The 15,159-nt window shown below is 35.4% G+C and overlaps 1 long non-coding RNA gene across 1 annotated transcript; it reads left to right on the forward strand.

Moving 5' to 3' along the window:
- The first annotated feature begins 218 nt into the window (after positions 1-218).
- On the forward strand, positions 219-11,181 carry LOC112963432. Its single transcript, XR_003252600.1, has 3 exons — positions 219-278; positions 2,663-2,702; positions 11,159-11,181. It is a non-coding gene; the product is annotated as an uncharacterized LOC112963432 (long non-coding RNA).
- Positions 11,182-15,159: the final 3,978 nt, after the last annotated feature.

The raw sequence follows: 15,159 nt of genomic DNA on the forward strand, positions 1-15,159 counted from the left end.
AATATGTCCTAATGATAAGGAAGCCCATCAGAAAAATGTGGACATAGTTCTAACAATATTGCGGGTTAGAGCATTATGTATTGCCACCTTCATTCCAAATGAGAAAGAAGAATACTGTAGAAATGGATTTTTTTTCTGACACCTTTTGTTACAAAATTCAGTTGTGCTTCTTTCATTTTCTGCTCTTTTGACTAGGTTTCTGAAGAATACCAGTTGCTTAACACCTGATGTCGTCCAAGGGGCCCAGAAGAAAATACTGTCCTCAGCAGAATATTCAGGTATGAAAAACACTTAGTTTTCAATGAAAACCACGGCTATTGTATACAAGTTCACAATTGCATTTCAATTTGAAAGCAAAATTATGGGTTTGTCAATTACTCAGCATCATTTAAGTCATGTTAAATATTTGTGACGTAACTAGCAGATCACCTATCCTCTCAAAGTTTAGTATGAGCTGCTTTGTGGTAAACGTAGCCAAGCACAGTGGAAGTTTAATTCTGCACTAGGCATATGTTTCAAATGGTTGTCACAATTGTCAAAGTTGCTTTAAAATATTGAGCATCATCATCTGTATTCTGATTGTTCCTCACTGTAAGCAATTTTTCTTATTTATTCACATGAATACTTAACAGCAGGCTTTGGGGATACAATCCTATGCATTGGTGTGTTACAGAGCTGTGGGATTAAGTGGGCAGTTACCCCGCAGCCTTGTCTTGCATTTCTTAGAGAATTCAGAGAGAGCAACAGCTTAAAAACTCTTTCTTTGACCTAACCATAAGTCAACAAACTGTCATGACCATAAATGCCAGAGGTCACTGAAAGAATCTGGCTGATCTGCCGTTGTCCATCCCTAGAGGTAAAACTTTAGCCAAAACAATGGCTTTTTCTTTTTTGTGAATTCTGGGTCTAAATATTTTTGGCACAGATTAAATAAATGTGAGAAATGTAAATGACAAGTTGACATGAAGCAGTTCTTATCTATGTGTGGAAAAACACAGTTGTTGTTTATAGTGAAGGTTGGAGTCACTATCATTTCTTGTCTTTCTGGCAGCCAGCTTATGTTACAGTAGCTTTCTTGTAGCCAAATGAATCACCTAGAAATCTTAAGAAATATTTGTTTTACAGTCCTTTAAGATAAGTTAATGTTGGAGGCAATGTAAATGCTAATGCAAGTGATTTTTTAAAATTTGACTTTTACTACTTTGCTGTAATTTTGATAAGGAATTCAGTGAAAATGTTTTACTCTTAAAAGTAATGGTAAAATATCTACCTGCTTGTTATCTAAGGAAACCATATGCAAATGACAGAACAGAGTTAAAAAAAACGAACTTGGACTTCTAGATTTTTTGACAATGAGGAAAACAGTAGCAGTGGAAACTAAGAGTATATTAAATTAATGAAGAAAGTAAGATCAGTGGTTTACCAGCTCTTTTTTGACTGTAACTTTCTGTGTGGCACTGCTTTGAAGCTGACTAAACAGACTTTTTTTGCATGTGAAGTTAACTACATTACTACATCATCTAAAACAAGCCAGAATGTTATAGTTTCCAGAATACAGTTTGGTGGCCACACCACAGCTGCTTAAACCCAGGCCTGGATTCTTCAAAAACTAATAGTAAAAAGTAAAGATATCATGAGTGCTCCAAAATCCAAACAGGTAAAATACTGCTTGACAGTAAACATTCATATTTCATAACTACAGACACTTAATAAGCTGGCGGAGCAATAAGAGTCTTCCTGTGACTGTGATTGGGTATTTTAGAATGCTTAGATTAATGATCTTGTCTCCAGTTATGCTTTTCCCCCTACCCTCCTGTTATGCTACAGCACCTTGCATGCCTTGGAAGCAATTGGAAGAGAAATGTTATTTACAGCATACAGATAACTTGACGGTCTCAACAGGTTTTGATGAAAGTCACAGTTCCTATAAAAAAACAAAACTTAAAGATTGTTTACCTAGTTGAGTATTCCAGTTCTGACAATATCGTATTGTTTCATTGATGCCTATTACAGCAGCCTTCACCTTGAGCATCATCCGCAAATATACATCAATGTATTCCTATTTGGATTTTTTTTTTTTTTTTTTTAAACAAAGAGCTAATACGTGGTGGTGGAGCCATCTCATATTTTTCATGCTAGAGAATTTTCTGTTATTGGCTTCCCTTGTTCTTGAAATCCAGTATAACCCTACAAGAAGATCCTGCAGGATTTACTGTAGGAGACAAAGAACTGGTTCARCCTGTTATCATCTCCATTTGGGTGAGACAGAGTACCTCATGTATCTTATAGGTATTTGATCATAGCTAAGTTTTCTATATGACATGTGGTCTGAAAAAGGCAACAGTTATACAAAATAAATACACACTTTCAATAAAAAAGAAYGTGAATTCTAATTAAATATATTACATACCATCATTAAGTACTACCATATAAAATAATTTGAGTAAAACAAAACATAATTCAGACGTATTTTATTTGTTCTAAGGTGACAGTGTTTATTGATGATCTGAATATGCCACTGCCAGCGCAGTATGGTGTTCAACCTCCACTTGAACCAGGCAGTTTTTAGATTTAGGAGGGTTTTACGATGCTAAGCAACTTTCGTAGAAGGTACAGTGTGGATTTAATACCTTCTTTTGTTAATTCTGTTAACTTTTTTCAGAAGAATGGAAAGCAAAATTACAGACTTCTAACCATATAATGTAAGTCTTGTCGTTCATATTGAATAAATCACTGATACTTTTGTGATACGTTTAAAATGAGTTTACCACAATGAATGCAGAGAACTTCTAAGTATGACATTTTAATAGTGACTAAATTAGTATACCTTTTTCACATATTCCTGTTGATTTTTTTTTCTTGCTGTTCTCTGTTCTGTTCTTTATCTTCTTATTTGACTTTTTATCTTTGTCCTATATAGATCCTTTTTTTAATACTTGCAGAAATATTCGTGTTGATACTAATAGTCTTATATATTCAGAATCAGAAGTATTCCATTACTCCTAAAAATAGCTGCATATGAGATTTAATTATTGCTGATAAGTTTTATTATTTTCAAATGGTTCTCTTTCTTCCCCCCACGTCATCTAAAGATTATATATTTTTAGGCAGTATTTTAAAACTGTTGTCTAATCTTCTGTCACAAATAAACTTTCATTTATTCCAGATGGAGTAAGATGAAGATTTAAAAGTAGAAAAATAGTAGTTGTAATTGCCATTTGGATTTCTAAAATTCAATTATATTTTGTTATAAGTTTTTCTCTTTTCTTTGTCCCTAGTACACCCAGGATGTTTCCTTCATTGCAGATTGTGCCCCTTCAAGTGATGGAAGAAATTAGGTTACCATCTTCTCTCACATTTTTGTACATTAGTTCTGCCTCAGCCTTCTTTGCAGTCCTTGCAACRTATTTTTCAGATAATAGGTCAGATATTTTTGAGGAATCAGAGCCTCAAATGAAAGTTTAAAAAAGAATGAATACTCCAACATTTTGAGCAAAATATATTTTTTTCACTTCACAATGCAATATGAAAGTGAAAAAATGCATTTTGCTCAAAATGTTAGAGCCCATGTACAACAACGGCTTTTTGATACTAAGAAATCAACTTGGAGAATAAAATGCAGGAAGGCATTCAAGTATCTCCACAAAATAGATTATATTTCATTGTTTATGAATTTATTAGTTTGATTTTACTGAAGACATGTTTGATTGAAAAACATCTGCAGTAGTACACCTGGTCACTTCTGAGAAAATTTTCAGTTGCAGAACAGTGGTTAAATTGCCTTTCAGCACTGAGAAAATTTTTAAGTGTGAAAATAACTTTGGTTTGAAAAAACAGAAGTTGTAACATTTCCCTTCACAAGAAATGGAAAAAATATCTAAAGTTTGAGACTCCATTGTTCTGAAAATTGATTGTTTTTATTCAGAATTCTAAATGTAGAATTCTTTARGCCAAAATCTTAAGAGGAAAAAGGTTATGCTTAGTCGCATACATCTCACTGTGCTCCTGATAACATTCCAGCTAGAATTGTGATACAGTTTGCCAGAAATAGTTATCAGTCACTGCATGCTATAAACGTAAATGCACTGCACAATTTGGACTGTCTCCTAGAAGGAATTTAGATGGATTCTTTTGCTTTTTCAAGTTTAGGCCATGTTGAATTCGTATCCTGATGTTGATAAAACAGCTACTTGCACCCATATATAAATGTTAGAGAGTCACTCTACAGTCTGTACCTATTCAATGTAAGTGTTGTTCTGTGTTCCTGAGGAAGTAAACTGAAATAGCAGGGGCCTGGCTGTAAAGTGTGAACAAATGTGCTGCAAACTTGGACGGCACTCAGTTTAGTCAAGCATATCTTGATGTCTGCCTTTCAGTTACCCAACATTCACACATTTTTGGAAAGTTTGGAGAAAAAAAAAAAAGGTTTAGGCATCAACTTAATGTCTTGGAGGTCCGAAATCTCTGGCAAACAATCTACCATGTCATAAATGGAAAGTTTGTGATGATCTTTCAACAACAATTTTTTCAGAACTAAAGGTGTTCCATGATCAAGTGGATTATATTGCCCCCTTTTTTTCCCCAGASGTCAACAGGACCCACCCAAAACTCTGTTCCAGAGTCACTCTCTTCTCAGGACTGCTTTCAGATCAGTTCCTGATCCCATGGCAGGATAGTTTATTCAAACTTCTCTGCTTCCCATCAGGAGGAAGAATATAAAAGAAGTGAAACAAAGTGCTATTTTGCTGGTCACAGCCTAGCCTAGGTAGTTTTCATTCCAGGTCTCAGGATAATGAATTCAGAACCCCAGAGCCATTTTGCCAGGTATTTCTCTGTACATTAGTTTAGTTGAGACATCAAAATCTGTTCTCTGCTTCTCTTGGCTTGGATGTTGGATGACTCAAGGGTTTGGTACAGAGTTGCCATAGTCCTGTTAGCAATATCCTGTTACTATTAGGAAATTGTCAAGGAAAAATTATTTGTCAAATTTGCTAAGCTGTATGGCAGGGTTTACAACTAGATTGCATTCTATTGTGTTAATGTCCTTGTTGTTAACTCTGAACTCTCTTAGAACTGAAAATGTCTCCTAGATCTGAAAATACCAGATCACTGTTAGATCAACTGGAATTGATTTTGCTGCTTTTTCAGCCTTTTATCTCCAGATTGAAGAATGTTCCTTTTTTTTTCGTGGTAGATTTTGGGGGAGTTTGGTTGGAGTTTTTTCTAGTCCAGTCCACCCGTGGGACTTCAATCTTAAGGGAAATCCTATTTACTGCTTATTGGGAAATTACTTTAAACCCCTGGCAAAATTTTCCCATATTCATTTGTTTTTATAGCAATTATATCTGCTAGAGAAGGAAAAAATCAAAGCTCTGATAGCTGATTGTCTTTATACTGTTTTCTTTGAGGATGAAGTAACTCTCAGGACCCTTCCAAACATCTTACATGCATTTGAATTTCAGGTAGGTCATGAAATTAATTTGCCTGTGATTTCATCCAAACCCATATGCTTCCACTGCAGGAACTTTCTCTCATATACTGAATATTAGTTGTGCTTTTTATTTTTATACCAACAGAGCAAAATCCTTTGAAAGCATTTCTTATCTTTTAGTGTCAGATGCTGAGAAGTCCTAAGATTTACGTATATCATTGAAGAGAATTTCTCCCTGGCATAACTGACTTGTGAAAACATGTTATGAGATCATTAAAATGGAATTCTTTGCACCAATTAGGGCTCATTCTGTAAGAGTTCAGGCAAAAATGGGATTTTTTCATGGAGTATGCCTTTAGTTGAAGACTGTGAAGCAGCCATTTGAAACTCCACTTAAATTCTGGATACGCAGTATGCTCGCACTGAGCTTTAACAATCTATATCTGAACTTAGAGAAATCAGGGCTACAGTTTTACCCATACCTTTGGTGCCCACCTCACACAGCATAGATGTTGGATAATTCTCAATGTACAGTACTTGCTCTTTTGTGACTTAAAATATTATATAACATTAGGGAAAAATTCCGCAAATAAAGTTAAATAGCCACACAGAGGTTTTTTTGTGATGCTCAGCAAGTTTCTGTCACTTTTTGAGACCTCTTCCAGTGACTCTAGCATCTTAAAATTGGGGAAGCTGTCTGTTAGTTCTGCTAAGGTACATTTCACAGACATTTCTGCTCATCATCTGCCTAAAGAGGAAAAGTGGTACTTTCTTATCTGACTACAGTGAGATTTCCTGGGGGCTTGTTCAGGCGATATATCCTAGTAAAATTTCTGTTCTCAGTGAAATCTAAATTCACTTCTAGCCCACGTGGAAAAAACCTCTCATTCTTTATAGCCATCTTACTTCGATTCTTAGTTTAGAAATGTAAGGTAGCATGTTCAAACAAATAAGCGGTATTTTCTCACATAACGTGAAGTTATATTGTGGATCTCACAACCCAAGAATATTGAGAATGTTAAAGGTTTACATGGATTAAAAAATTATTAGAAAAATTTGGGAAAGAAAAGTCCATCAAGAGCTGTTAAATGTAAAGGTATAACTACTGACTTGAGAAGTCCTTGAATCCTGGAAATTTTTTGAAAGAAATGACATTTTATGGTTGTTGCACTGTTGTTATGTAGTTCTTTATAGATATTTTGCCATTGCTGGAGRCAAGATACATGGCTAGATGGACTGCTGATACTATTCAGTGTGTCTGTTCTTATGTTCATTATGTTGCATACAATAATCAGATATCTAGGATCTTAGTTTAAGCCCCAGAATAAGCAGACACAATATTGCTGACAGTGGAGTTCTGCTTCTTTTCAAACCTATAATTAGTGATGGACAAATTCATGTACTCAAAAAGGGAAGAACATGCACACCATGTCCTGTTGTTAAAGATGTACAAAAATRTCAATAATTTTGTGGCATTCTAAAGGTGCAATGACCTATCTTTTCAAAAAGTAGTAGTGTTCTGCAATTATGGAACTCCAACAGGGACTACTTTCAGAGTTCCCTGACTTCGTGTTGTCAAGGAAGCTTAGGAAAAAAAATGGTTAAGAAAGTAGTTGCCTCTGTCTCTGATATTACCACTGAAAAGATGGGCCTTGTAAGAAGTACTATGTCCAAAATTTTATAATGCCTCCAAAAGTGTAAAATTCCAAGCAATCCTTTGCATTACCTACATTTAAGGCTGTTCAACATAATGATCTGTAATGTGTCTTGTCCAGAGCATGCTATTATAGTCAGGTTTGAGCTATGCTGTGTCAGTGAGTGCTCTGGAGCCTCTTTTCCACCGTCATAATACTTCCTATATCTTCGTAATGCGCCAGTAATGTATACCTGTTCCTACCGCCAATGAAAGGTGCAGTGTAGATGGTTTGGGAAAGAAAGGTGGTATTGCCAACCTATATCTGGAATACACAAACTACTAGAAAGTTGCTTGCAGTCAAAATGCTTCCATCATCATCTTTGGAGAGACTGGCCTCCAGTGTGGCTCACGGGTAGTTAAAGATAAAATGTTTGGAACTGTTAGTGTGGCATAGTATACATTTCCCCCCCCCCCCAAAGTGTGAAGCATAAGAAAGGATCAGGTTCTGTTCAACAGACATTGCTGCTTATAAAGTTTGAAATGTATTGTAATCTTTGGTAGCAACTTCCTCCATTTAGAACCTCATGTGAACTGTAAATTGAAAATTTCTAATAAGTGCTGCAGGAATTGCTACAAGCTCACAGGTCCGATATTGTCTCAAAGAAATGGCTGCTCTTCTCTTTGTCTGTGAAACAACAGTCCATGAAACCGACTGACTCACTGAATGAGCTGAAAGGGAGATATCCATAAGTATCTGTCAAGGGAACTATATGATTATTTCGAGGTAATTTTTCCATTTTTGACAGGGATAATCATCTGTGGAATTGATTTTAAGAAAATTTTATATTTAGAAAATATTAATAATCATTTGTGTATACACAATGGTTAATAGTTTGTTCTTGCATGCTCAGAGCTGAATCTAGGGAGAAGTTTAAGTTGCACTCGCCACCACATTAATTTAAAGCAAGCAAACAAACCACAGAAAACCTTGCAGATTTCAGAGGAAGCCTTGTGGAACTGGAACCATAAATACTGGATAGCTCTTGAGCAAATCCTGTACTTAAGAGTGCTCCCCCTGCCCTTTTTAAGCCCTCAGAAACAGGAAGATAAGACCACAGATTCACTTCCAAGGAAAATATCTGGATCTGAACCCATGTACAGGCCCCAAACTTCTATGGACATTCCCTGAATTAAAAAAAAAAAAAAGCCGTAGACCTCTGTGAAAATTGTTGTCGCTTGTCCCATTACACAAGGAAGCATCTGGTGAGCCAAAAAAGACCTAAGTAAAAGCTTCTCCACAAAGAAATCTCCATCCCTATGCTAGCCCCACCACAAAGGTTACAGAGCTTCATTTTGTCACAGATCGAAGTTTAGGTTTATGCCATGGTTCTGATGATTTGGCACCAAGACCTGCTTTAACAGTCTGCGCATCTCATGACTGCGATACAGCAACTGTCTTCAGCACAAAGTGTTTTGGCATCACTCRGTTCAGAGCAAATGGAAGTGAAGTCATCTGTTGGCCTCTTAGGCATCAGAGCCCTTAACATGCTGAAATTGTGGCATCAGATTTGCTTGTTTTACAGGAGCAAAAGTGGCTCCTATTTTCTCCCACTGTCTTCCAGTCTGCAACAACTCTGCCAATGATCTTGACAGTATGTTCTCAACTATATAATCTCTGCACCATTTCTGTGCGCTTTATTCTCTTCTTTTTTGTGGGTGGTGAGGGGAAAATTTGCCTACTGGATCACTCATCTGTCTCTGACAGTAGCCTCACAAAAAGCTGTTCTATAGGTGCTTTCTGAAGATGTGCCTGTGTCTTGTAAGGAATCAGTGGAATCATCCTTGGACAGATCCTGAGCTCTGAAACTTAGATGTGCTGAAATAAATARTAAAAAAAGAAAAAAAGACCAGAAAGAAAGGAAAAAATAAACTTTTACTATACTTGCTATAAATGGATGAAGTCCAAAAAATATAGTAAATTGAATGCAATTAATGATGAAAGTGATAATATTATATTTTCCCTCTTCAGGGACTTCTCAACTTCAGTTGTCAATGTTATTGAGATTTGTCTGAAAAGCTTTTGTGATATTGCAAAGGAAAAAATCTCCAGCTTTTCCTTAGGCAAATTAACTACCCTGTTATTGTATCAGAAACTGGAATGAGCAAAGTCCAGTGTTTTTTAGATGTGTTGGGATGTTACCACAATTTAGAAATGGATGTCTCCTCTAAGTTTGGTGACTCAGAACTGAACCAGAAAGTAAAAGTGTGAAGCTATATTGGAAAAGTTTTAATTTTATAACTGAACCTTTGAAATTCATGCTGACAGAAGTATAATCACAAGCTTTTGCTTCATATTAATCAACTTTGTCTCAGATGAGAGGCTTGCAGATGACGGCAGTTCATTTTAACAGATTTGTCTCAACTTTGTCTCAAAAATCTACCACAATAGCTAAATCATAATTCCTTCTGGTCTTAGGAAGGAAATGCAGACGCAGCATGCAGCCACAATGCAGCTTGTACTTGCAAAGAGATCGTACGCTGTTCTGCAAGCTATTTCTGTACTTACTCTTCCAAGGCGCTTCAGTGAAAAAAGTTTGACATATTAGAGCCCTCTGCCGGTCGTTTTACATAAAAGTAAAATATTAGAAAATACAATAGCCTAGAGCAGATAAGTGCAGTAATTCCTGACATTTAAGATAAGTAGAGGCACTGTATGAATTTTTAATGCTTTAACAGAATAATATCTGTTCTACCAMTATTCATTTATCTATATTACATTTCCTTCTTGATTTAAAATCTTGATCTGAGCGTGTTGTTCTTTCTTTGTTCTTTCCCTGTTTTCTTCAAATGACAAGTTTGTTAATGTATAATGAAAAAAAGTTTGAATTGGTTCAAAACAGTAATTGGTCAAACTCATAAAAGAAAAATTTACTGACAGTTATTAAATAAAAGTTAGTGTCTCTCATTTGGGACATCTCAGAGCCATGAATTCTTGGAGACTAGTGAATAGTGGGGAACTTCTGGGGAAGTCCCATTCCATCTGTAAAATCTGCTGTTTCTCGCTCTTGGAGAAGGAAATTGTACTAAATGAATTGTTGATCTGATCCAGTACAGCTTTTCTTTTGAATGGAGATCAACACAGACAAATCTAAAGATATGAAAATATGTGTGGATTTGATTACAGTTTTAATAATAGTTTTATGCTTAATAATAATTAGTAATTATAATTAATTACTAATAATGATATTTTACAGAACCTTGCTCTTTCTGACACTGTTGAAGACTTTCTGTGTGTTCGTTTTTTACCGAAAGGAACTAAAGGAAGTTATAGCTTTGGAACTTTTTTGTTATCTATCTAAATTAGAGTTTTCAGAGCTATGAAATTGTTATATCTGTTCAGTCCAAAGGATCTAAAATGTTAATTATAGGAAAATTAATTGCCACCCCATTTGCTTATCTAATAAACGGTCATTGCATGATGATGTGCGTAAGTAAGTGTCCCCTTTACTTAAGGGACAAGTTACCAGCACTGCAGCACGGATTGTTTTAGGAACTCAAGGAATGGACCTCACATCATTTTGCTTAGTATCTGGGTAACTGCAATGAATCTTTGAAGCTCTCCTCTGGTTACTCGTTGGTTTGGACTGTGAGGAAGATTGTAGTTTCATTACTAGTGGCGACTAAGGATCGGGTTACTTCTGGCTTTTAGCAAAAGGCATTTAAACTGGGCTGATAGCTGGCTTCCTGAAGCTAACTGAGGCCTGACAACTTTTCTTTGCATGTTACATCTTTGAAAGCCTCAAATCCTGAAGCCAGAAATATAGTTAAAATACTTATGTTGCCTCTAGCTGTAGATCCTGCTATGGCCACAGGAAGGGTTGCTTCAAGCAGATGCGACTGCTGCGTGATTAATGGTTAGAATAGTCTGTCCTAAAATCTGTGGTTGGACTTCTGAGAATCGTGATCGTAGAGGACTTGCCCAGACCAGCATTGAACGTTTCACTTCTCAGAATGCCGATAAGTGAAATTCCAGTCAGATGCACTTCAGAAAGCAGCCAGCCAGCCACTTCTAATGGACACTCTTTTCCTAGGCTGACTCAAGCTCAGAGGATCGAATGGATAAACCTCGTGAAGGTGGATCTGCAACAGAAACGAATGAAACAAACACTATTGGTTAAAATTAGGGGAAAAAAAAAATCTTAGTACTAGTTGGGATGTCACTGCTGGAAAAAACAGTAAGGCTCCAAGTTAAGATCTCATAAAGCCACCAATTTAACCAAGTTTTATTTTCCTCTGTAGAAAGCACCTTTAATGATATATATATTTTTTTTCACTTCCACTGGTATTGCAGAGACACCATATACTTTTATTTTAAAATGGCTTTAACTTTCATTGTTATTGGAAATAGTGCCTTTGTTCATGGAAGTATTTAAACAATAAAATAGAGCCACAAAAATTTAACAGCATGTTGTTAAAGGACAGTTGTAGGTATTTAAAAAAAAAAATCCTTATGCGCAACACTAATGAGCAATTATTTTCTTGAAGTGATGCTACAACTATCTGAGAAAATTCTCTCTTGACTATACCAAATAAGAAATCAAATTCTCCATTATATAGGTTATTAAAGTATAAAGCTGTGAAGTCATCATGTCTGTATACCAGTTAAGTTCATAGGAAAACTTTTGAAGTAACATTACTGATGACAGATGTGTAACTTCAGTTTGAGCACTTTATTAAAAATCTGACAATTCRTTATAACTGTTGGACAAGTGTAGCTTAAACATCACAGAAAGATACTTATTTTGAAAGTATTTAGTAGGAGTATTTCACTACTTCAGAGAAGATTCAGGGAAARGTAAATGAAAGAAAGTTAATGGACTCATTCTGGTTTTATAGTTTCCTYATGGAGTGAACAACTTTAATTTTAGACTATAATACTTGTGCATTTGTGTAGATGGGAAGCCCATAACATATTGTTTTGTATTTTTGTTTCACATAATCTTCAGAGCTCATGATCTCTTYGTAACAGACGAACTTGCTCAGTGCATATGGTTAGCCTGAATGTTATAGCTCATATTTTTTCCCCCTAAAGCCAGGCATACTGCAGAAAAACCAGAATCACTTGTTACTTATGTACTTGAGTTGTCAAAATTCTCTTGTTAAAGGTACCATTTGGTACAGAAAAAATGTATCTTTTAGCAAGCATATGGCTATCGTTGGCATTTGATATAGTATGGAAAAACAGGCTGTTTAAAACTGAAGAATAAAATGAATCACTTTCAWGAAGGTATAATTTTCCTAGAATTTTTGAAGTATAACATAAAATCACCTATGAAATTTGACATGAAAWTTTACCATATCGGACACACAACGCATATGGCTTGCTGTTTGTAATATCTGATGATAACTTCAGGAATCAAGATGGATACAATACTAACCAAAGATTGAGACACGTTTGCTAGCTCAGTAATTTATCAGCAACTTATGTAGCCAATTAGGCTGTAAATTTAATCTTTTTTGTGCCTCAGTTTCTATCAGTAAAATGAAAATAGCATCTGCATGCCATTCTAAAACTTTACCATTTGTGCTTGAAAACCAAAAGAGAGACAGTAATTAATGTTCTAGATATACATGTGCTGTAATTATTATTATGAAAAATAGTAATGGAAGAATGCCATAAGTTGAAATTGGACAAGAATGTTTATACATCATGTTCTGGAAATGCAGCAGTGTGTTATTTCAGTGCCTTAATTAAAATTAAATAAATTGATAAACTGAAGAAGCAGATGCCTTTGTACCATCTAGAACTTCAGACCTAATATTCTGCAGATTTTTTGCCAGCTAATCGAGCTTGTTTCATATGTCTACTTATCCAATTATTTCATTTATATATGTTTTCTTCTAAGTAGTTTGTATGTTTTAAAAATTACGGAAGAATTTCTTCATGCATGTACTATATGRATAGTGCTTGACCACTTTCTACAGATTGGTCTGGAAGGAAATGGGTAAGCAACATGTGTGACTTGCATGTGACTTACCTAGCCGCAGTCTGTTTAGGGCGTCTGTTACTTGTGATTATAGTTCCCTGGATTTCAGAGAAGAGCTGAAAAGAGTCTACAGACAAATAGAACTAGAGCGGCAGAGAACTGTGTTTCTCACTGATGAATCAGATGTAGTTCAGGTAAATGTTTTTTTTTTAATGTGATACTTGTCCACATTAAGACACATACGTGAACTTCCCCGTGTTGTATTGTCATATAACATGCAACTATGAGCATATTAAGTCCAAACAAAAGGAGAATAGAAGCTAAAAGTCTGGGTTGTTAGAGCAGAACTGAYTTTTTAATATCAACAACTGAATATGGACTTGCTTCAATACTGCAGGATTGGGTTTTTCATATATATAGTTATATATAGTTTTTTTATATATAGTTATATATGTGCTGTAGTGACAATGTGAGCACTGTACAAAATTCTTAATTGTGTATATCTAGTCTAAAGGTCTCTACTGATTATCAGTGTGGGTTCTTATCTCACAGTAACATAAAAATTTGCATCAAGTCTAACAGGAGCAGGAAAAAATCGAAAGGTTTATTTTGTTTTGTTCTGTTTTTTTAGTAGTCTTACATACAGCAAGAAGTAGTACTGTCCAGGGTTATACATTTGTGCCTGTTTCACAGTTTTCTGAATTCTTGAAGTACTTGTATGCATCATTACTTATCCATTTTTGTTTGACATGGTGTATAGTTTCTGTGRTTTTATTTGTGTGTCCACTGAAGACAATCAATATTTGGAGTTGTCAGTAACTGGGCATTTTTGAAAACTTACTTCTGGTATTTTTGAAGACTGAATATCTGTTCTCTAGAAACTGATTGGAAAAAATGGCAGGAGTAGACCTGTGTATAAAACTTCCAATATTACTGTTTTTTAAACTGAGTCAGAAGTATAAAAGTAGTTCCTTTCCTGTTATATTCTGCCTTTATCTTTCGCGCATGCTGTTTTGGTGAGAATATGGAAACAGAGAAATAATGTAAAGTTTACCATTCTTTAGCTTAGAACAGGTTCTCCCAAAAATGCAGTCTGTGCACAGATTATTTTGTTTGTTTACTGAAGAGTAACCACCATTCTAATTGTAACGCAAAAGCAGATATCACTAGCATACAAGTACATAAGGAACGAAGGATGGAAGGATGATCAATTGCTGTCATTTACCAGGAATCTTTTTAGGCAATTTGAGCTGCTTTCTGAATGTTGGAGAAGTGCCTGACTTGCCTGGCTCAGCGAGGAGTTGGATGATGGTGTTGTGAAGCTTGCAGCTGTCGATGAAAAAGCTAACTAATAGCRGAGAAGCGAATCTTCCATTTTGTTCTGCAGGTTGTATGTTAAGCATGAATTGTTTAAAGTGCTGCAAATTTTTATTTAGGCATTTAAATCATTTTGCAAAAGAAAATCTCTGAAGTCAGCTAGGCTTCTCCCCCCCCCCCATATGTTTCATTTAGAGAATTTCATTTATGGTTTTTAAAGTGCAAGTTTAATTTTTTTGTATCCATGAAAGTAGCTTGCCTTGAGCCACTTACTTAGCTATTTGATATTATGGATGTGATTTTTTTTTTTTCTTCTTCTTCATGAGAAGAAAACAAAGTGGTCTCCTGCTAAATTTTCACTGTAGCTGAGGATAGTTCCTAGCATTCTTGCAAATACAGAAAGACAGTTGACCAAGAATTATGCTCATATAGGGACTGCAGGTTTAAATAGTGTTGTAAGAGCCAACCTTTCCTAGTATTGAATATGTCTAGTTTTTCTTTTAGGTAATGTAAGTAATGTCTTGAACCATGAGTTCATACACTATTAAAAATTACTACATTTAGCATATTCTTAAAAATACTGTAACTGGAAAACTGGTTTGAAATCTTCCAAAATTAAACCATTATTTTAGAGAGTGTGGAGTAATCTTCATACTTTTTGGATGACAAGTCCTATAGAATTCAGTTTCTGACAGTGGTGTTGCACTTATCCTGCCAGCGTTAATTACTGTGCAGTTGACTGGTATGAGAAGTGGCCTGGGGAAGCTCTCCTGCCTGTTGCAAAAACC

The sequence above is a fragment of the Apteryx rowi genome, unplaced genomic scaffold (genome assembly GCF_003343035.1).
Source record: "Apteryx rowi isolate R43461 unplaced genomic scaffold, aptRow1 scaffold_169, whole genome shotgun sequence".
In the NCBI taxonomy this organism is placed as follows: Eukaryota; Metazoa; Chordata; class Aves; order Apterygiformes; family Apterygidae; genus Apteryx; species Apteryx rowi.